Raw genomic sequence first — 6844 nt, 5'->3', positions numbered from 1 at the left:
GGTGTGGTGTGGGGTGGGAATGGGAGGTTCCTTACTACCTCATATACATCTTTTTCTTCTCAGCTGGCCTACAAGGCCAGTTTCCTGACCCAACTTGGCTTTACCAGCCAGTTCGAATTCCACACTGGGGCTGGATCCTGGATCCAGGGCCACTGTTATTTTGTTAGTGAATGCCCATCAAGCTTAACACCTTGCAAATGTAATGTACACGGAGAGCCAGCAAGCTCTTTCTAGTATCTGTGTCTAGTTTTGCTGTGTTGATGGCCTTTTGTGATGTCTAGCCCTAATGCAATATGTTAGACAACCCCAACAACCATTTTGTAAATAACCCAGTATGAATTTTCAAGGGGCTTTTTCATGTCTCCTAGGAATGTGGTAAGGCTTAACATCCTCTCTGAAAGCAAGTAAGCTAAGGAGTGCAGCATCTAAACTACCATTTCATGGTTGCTTGATTTGGTATTGATACTTTGGTACACACTGCAATACTCATTGGTAGTCGTCGCATAGCAATAATTGTGCGTTGATTGTGTATGGTATGCTTCTTGTCACTTCGGATCATTCTTTGATAGGCTTTAGTACATCAGCCACATGGTGCCAAGCTCTTCAAGCTGTGCTTCACTTGGTCCATGAAATGAGGCCTTCCCATATCATTAAAATATGAATATTATTTGATATATTTTTGCTCTTAATACAAGATCAGGAGACAGATATTGAACAAAGCAATTAAACCTTCCTAAATGCATGGTCCCAAAATTAAATTGGAAGGAGGAGAAGAATGGCGTGAAAGATTATACGGGTCACCCAGATGGACCACAAGTGTTTGTAAGCAAACAAAGACATTGCAACACCATAATTAGGCCTTAAGAAGCTCAACTAACAATCATTACACACAAGTTTAGGTTCCCCAAGACCTACAACTAACTGCTCTAACCTCATCCTAGCACCAAATACAATGGTCAATGGTCCTAATATAAAACTAAAAGGCAAAAGGTCTCCTTTGCAATGGGTGCAGACAGCTTCTGAATCTGCTACAGCAATCCAAGAGCTCCCTACGAAGAAAAAAAAAACATTCTGGTCTCCATCTTCAAAGGGACAAAGCAATCTCTAGCAAGGCGGTGCTTCTTTTTCACCTCTAAATTACCAAAACCCTTTCTAATAAAAAGCACTCTACGCTTGTCCACCATCATCTGTCATCTTTTCCTTCCTTCGTGTAACATCACCTTCTGTTTCTTTCCTTGGGAATTCTGCAACCCATGCTTACCTTCCTCAACATACTTCATAAATAATATTTTGGTTATAGCAGAAGCCTGCCATCTTTTTATTTTTTGGATGGGTAATAAATGTATTAAAAAAGAAAAGGGTAGGGAGATTACAAACCCGAAGGGATCATACAAACTCTCAAAAGGGTAATCAAAGCCCACATGGGCTAAAAAAGAGGCACGAAGCCCATACAACTCAGAAATCCAAAGCCCACATGGGCTAAAGACAAGAGTCAATAAGCCCACACAACTCAGAACTTCACAGCCCAGTAGGGAAAATAAATGGCCAAGAAACCCATTACAAAGAAAAAGGGCAACCCAGTCAATTCAAACTAGGGTTCCACCGAACCCTGAACAATTTTCTCCACACTTTCACCTCCAGCCACCAAGACGAGAATCGGATCACCACAAGCAAGAAGCCAGCCACGGCGGAGGGCCACGGCCAAGCGGGCAGCTGGCCTAGCGAGGTGACAGTTGTCGGAGAGGGGTGTCGGCCTTGCGGAGGGAAACAAGGAAGTGACTATCGGCCAAGCATAGCTGGCAGCCTTGCGGGCTCACCAGCATGGCCAAGTGGGGCTAGCAGTCGAGCAACTGTCGGCCCAGAAGCGTCGGCGTTGAAAATGATTCGATCTGGGAGGGGCATGGAAACCCGGCGAGACCAACAAGGCCTGAGCAGCCACTCCTGTTCTCACCCGATCTGAGCAGCGGCTTGGGTGGAGGCAACAGAACACACCCGAACAGCAGTGCCTCGCACACCAGATCAGAGCAGCGTCTAAGTCAGCATCTCACACCTGAAACAGAGCAGCGGCCAGATCTGAGCAGCAGCTTGGGCGACAACTCTAAGCCACACCAGAAACCCAAACAGCAACATCTCTCACACTAGATCAGAGCAGTGTCTAAGTCAGAGTCTCTCACACCTGAGACAGAGCAGCGACCAGATCTGAGCAGCAGCTTGGGTGGCGGCTCTGAGTGGCACCAGACATCGAGCAACAGCTCAGGTCTCACCAGATCAAAAACATGATGGGAGAATAAAGTTGGCAGGGGTACACGACCTCCCAATTGTGTGGGATGGTAGAGGAAGGAGAGGAGATAGGGTGAGAGGAAGAGGGTAAAGAAGAAAAGAAAACAGAATGAAAGAGGAAGAAGATGGAAGGTGAGAGGGAAAGGATGAGCGAAGGAGAAGGGAGGGTGAGAGCGAGGAGAGGGGGGGGAGCAGCCCAGCCTCAAGCAGCGGCCGAACTTGGGAAACTCCTTGCTTAGAATTTGGGTTAGAGAGAGGGTTCTGTTTCGCTCAAGCCTGTCATCTTTACTCCCACAGCATTCACCAAAATAACTCTAATTTGGTGGTGCCAACTTTCTCCAGTAGCTGATAATCAATTAGGCTGCTTCAGCACTGCTGTGGTTTCCATGTTTATTGTCCACAGTGGGATCAGTGCTTTACCAGAAATTGCACAGCTTTAACAGAAGATGCAGTCCAAAATAGACTGCAACGGCACGGCAGCATTCATGCTTCAGTAAAGCAGAGGTGATTAAGATTATTTTAGATGTTCCTTTGGTCAAATATTTTATAAAATATATATCATGAAGAAGAGGCAGGGATGCTCGGTGGAGAATGATTGGAGAGGTCACTGGTTTAATGAGGAAATCACTTCCCATCACTTACTTGGGAGCTCCTCTTTTTTCTTGCAGGCTCAAGGTAACCTTTTATGATGAGATTTTGGCTAAAGTTAGAAATAAGGTGGCAGGATGGAAGGGTAGGTTGCTCTCATCAGGGCGAAGATTAACTCTCCTCAAGCACGTCTTGCGTCTATGCCCATTCATATTTTAGCTTGCTTGGAGATTGCCAAAACGGTTATAAGGAAATTCAACTCGATCTTCTCAGAGTTCCTATGGGTACCTCCGAATTTGGAAAGCGCCATCATTGGGTAAGCTGGAAGAAGATTTGTAGACCAATGAGTGAAGGAGGGCTTGGTATCAGGTCCTCAGAGGATTTCACAAGGCCATGAGGTTGAAGGGTTTATGGAGCATCATTACTGAAAAGACTCTTTGGAACTCTTTTTTTAATGGAAAATTCTTTAGGAGCAACCACAATGTCTTGGCTGGGAACAGTAATGTAGTGTTGAAAACTTGGAGAAGGGCCATTAAGTTGAAGGATGTTATGCTGTCTAACTCAAGGTGGTTGGCTGGTCACGGTGATGTTCTCTTTTGGCTTGACAACTGGTTGTGGACGGGCCCTTTGATTGATCTGGTTGATGGGGCTTTGCATATTGATCCTAATGCCAGTGAAAAAGATATGCTAAATGAGGAGGGCGATTGGGATGTGAATGCTCTGGCATTTATTGATTCTACGCTGGTTCGTGCTGCAATTATAAGTAGTGGCATTAGGCTCTCTAATAGGGCTGACAGGCTGATTTGGACTCCTGCTAGTGATGGCTTTTTCACTATCAAATCGGCATGGAACGTGACTCGATCTCCTCAACCAAAAATTAATTATAATAAGTGGTTGCGGAATTGTTCTCTCCCTTCAAAAATTGGGTTTTGTTCATGGCAAATCATAAACGGTAAGATCCCTACTGATGACGCTTTGATGGAAATTAGAGTGCCCCTTGTGTCTAGATGTCTTTGTTTTAGGGAACCATGGAGGGAGTCCGCCACCCATGTACTTGTTAGAGGAATGGCCTATAAAGTATTGTTAGATGTGGATATCATTCCAACTCAGGAGGTTTGAAGCAGACTATTTTTTGGCATTCCCAAGCTGACAATAATGGCATTTGCGAATACATTACAGGATTGGTTCCATCTCTGATTGTTTGGGAATTATGGAAGGAATGGAACAACAAAAGGCATGGGGAAGGCTCCCATACAGCTGGGTCCATTTTTGAAAAGGTAAAATTGTGGCTTCGGGAAATCACCCACCCCTCGATGTTTAAAAAGATTCCCTCCACGCGAGATGGCCCCATTTGTCAGGTTCTTCTTCTGAACACTCTTCTTATTGGACAAAAGGCTCCTATTCCTATTTTCTAGTGTCCTCCATTCAATGCTGTTAAGCTTAACGTTGATAGTGCAAGTAAAGGCAATCCTGAGATTAGTGGAGGTGGAGGCATAATTAGGAATAGGGAGGGGTAGGTTTTGGCAGCCTTCTCTAATTTTTATGGGGTTTGTTCCAATTCTGTGGCTGAATTGAGAGCTCTTCGGGATGGCCTTCATTTGTGTGCGGACTTGGGATTCACAAACTTTTATATTAATTATGATTCCTCGTTAATTGTGAATTGTATCTCTCAGAGATCATGTCAGTTGTGGAATTGTTGGTACTGGTTTCAGGAGGTGATTTCTCTTTGTGACTCTCTCAGAGCGCTCATCTCATTTTCGTACTGAGAGAGTAATCGTGCAGCTGATTTTTTGACTAATTTATCGTGTGAGGCCTTGGATAATACCACGTTTCATCCGAATGAAATGCTTCCAAACAATCTTAGTCGTATCATTCGGGAAGACAGAGCTGACTTGCCAGTTTTTCATTGTATGTTTCAATTATTTGTTTGGAGTGGTTTAGGTATAGTGAGAGCGAATGATTGTCTCTGCAGAATTGGGGTAAGGAGGGTTATGTTCCCCCCCCCCATGTATTCTCTCTTTACGCTTGTTTCAATAAAATTCTAGAGGCTCCCCGGGTCCCAGATAATATTCGGGTTTAAAAAAAAAATTGAAGAAGAGGCAGGGCTAAACACCTCAAAACATGTGCCGAAGCAGCTACACATTGATCTACAAAAATTCCAGCAAGTACAGGAAAAAAAAAACTCTAAATTGGCATTACTCCATACTAGAAGAGCACAACATCAAAGAAAAAACAAAAAATCTTTTAATGCAGCAGCAGACAAATGGCTCAAGGAGGTCAGGATCCAACCTAGAGAGAAGGGGAGGGGCTTCTTACCATGGGTGCCAACCAACACATGGATATGTTTGGATATGTTTCACTAAAAGTTTTAGCTTGAACTGAGTTACATGTGTGTTTTTTTTTCTTTTTTTCTTTTCAAACAAGAAACAACAACTCAGCATTTTCCCAACTAAATGGGGTCGTTTACATGGATATGTTATTTGCATCAAGAAACAAAGCAAACATCATTAAAAGAGATAAAGGTCAAGAAAATAACAATAGCATCTGAATGTTCCCAAATAACAGAATTTCATAGCTATCCACAGGTTTACTTTCAATTGTAACAGAATTTCATAGCTATCCACAGGTTTACTTTCAATTGAAAATTGAAATAATTTGGATTGAGATTGTAATGTGTACAAATATTAGAGAATTGGAATAAACCCCAGACAACCCCATAATTAAGAATTGGAACATTTTTATGGGGTTGTACAAATATAAATTATGGAAAGAACAGAACAACCAGCAAACTTTAAATGAGGATATATTAGCTTATGCTCAGAAGCTTGAAAGATAATTCAATAATCCTCTTCTTCATCAATTATTGTTTTCTTCTCTACAACCTCAGGTCTACTTCCCTTGGGCCTATCATCCCTAGACAAATTCCTCCCTCTATCTAACTAGTCAGTCTCAAAACCTTTTCTTACATCCACCTTTCTCTTTTATCTTGGACATACCACTTAAAACCCTGAGTAGACAATTCAACTCCCTTATTTTCTGGCCTGCACTGGTACATGCGGTGGGGGACAATCTATCTAGTGAAGAACCCCAATTTTATGGTAGAATTCATCCAGGTTCCTCCTACCAAATTATCCAAAGACTAATCTCCATTTCCTTCTGATAAACTCTTAAAAAACAGTATTTCTTTACCTTTTTGGCTCTCAACAGAGCAGAAAGTAAAACCTAACTGTCCAAGATTACAAGTGCCTCAAACTCTGTTTCTTCTTCTCCAGCTCATCTTTTTTTGCCCTATGCATGAGTCATAGTAAGAGTGAATTCCAAGGCTGCCCCACATCCCTTCTCAGATGCATATTTATCTTCAAAGATGTTCCTATAAGCTGGTTTCAACATACATTAACCAAAACTCTGATTTTCACCCTGATGAAAACTCGGGAAGGAGACAAGGACATCATACACGGCACCTACTGGGTGAAAAATTATACAGGATTATAAGAAAGAAGTACCAGTTCAATGCCAGAATCAGTCAGTACAAAAACTTTTTGATAGTCTTACTTTTACAAAGTAATTCAGAAGAGGAAGCATGCCATGCCAGTCCAAACGTGGATAGGCTTATACTTTCTGAGCGAGGGTGAATGAGGAATGATATGATTACTTGTTTAGATGTACACTAGCTTCCCAGAAGGGAGAAAAATGCATGACCAGACAGCTGCTTCATAGAGTGACAAGGATTGTCCAAGCCAAATGCATGCAATGTTAAGTTGATGAAGTTGAAAAAAATATTGAAAGAATTGAGCTTCAAATTGATTCAATGCTCTACACATGAAGCTCCAAAGGAACACAGAACCATTACAGGGATTCACATCAATAAACCATCACTATTGATGAAGGCACACCGCAATGTTATAGGCAATACAACAGTAAATAAAACAAGCAATGGGAAGTTTCAACTTACCACTTTCCTCTCCCTCCACCCCCC

General features: G+C 42.5%; 1 protein-coding gene across 2 annotated transcripts in view; it reads right to left on the bottom strand.

The window, feature by feature from the left end:
• LOC122058272 (zinc transporter 5) overlaps positions 1–6844 on the bottom strand; it is a 27367-nt gene that overhangs the window by 1255 nt on the left and 19268 nt on the right. The gene's annotated exons all lie outside the window — the stretch shown is intronic.

This window comes from Macadamia integrifolia, chromosome 12 (assembly GCF_013358625.1).
Source record: "Macadamia integrifolia cultivar HAES 741 chromosome 12, SCU_Mint_v3, whole genome shotgun sequence".
NCBI classification, from domain to species: domain Eukaryota; kingdom Viridiplantae; phylum Streptophyta; class Magnoliopsida; order Proteales; family Proteaceae; genus Macadamia; species Macadamia integrifolia.
This window is presented reverse-complemented; position numbering and strand designations above follow the sequence as displayed.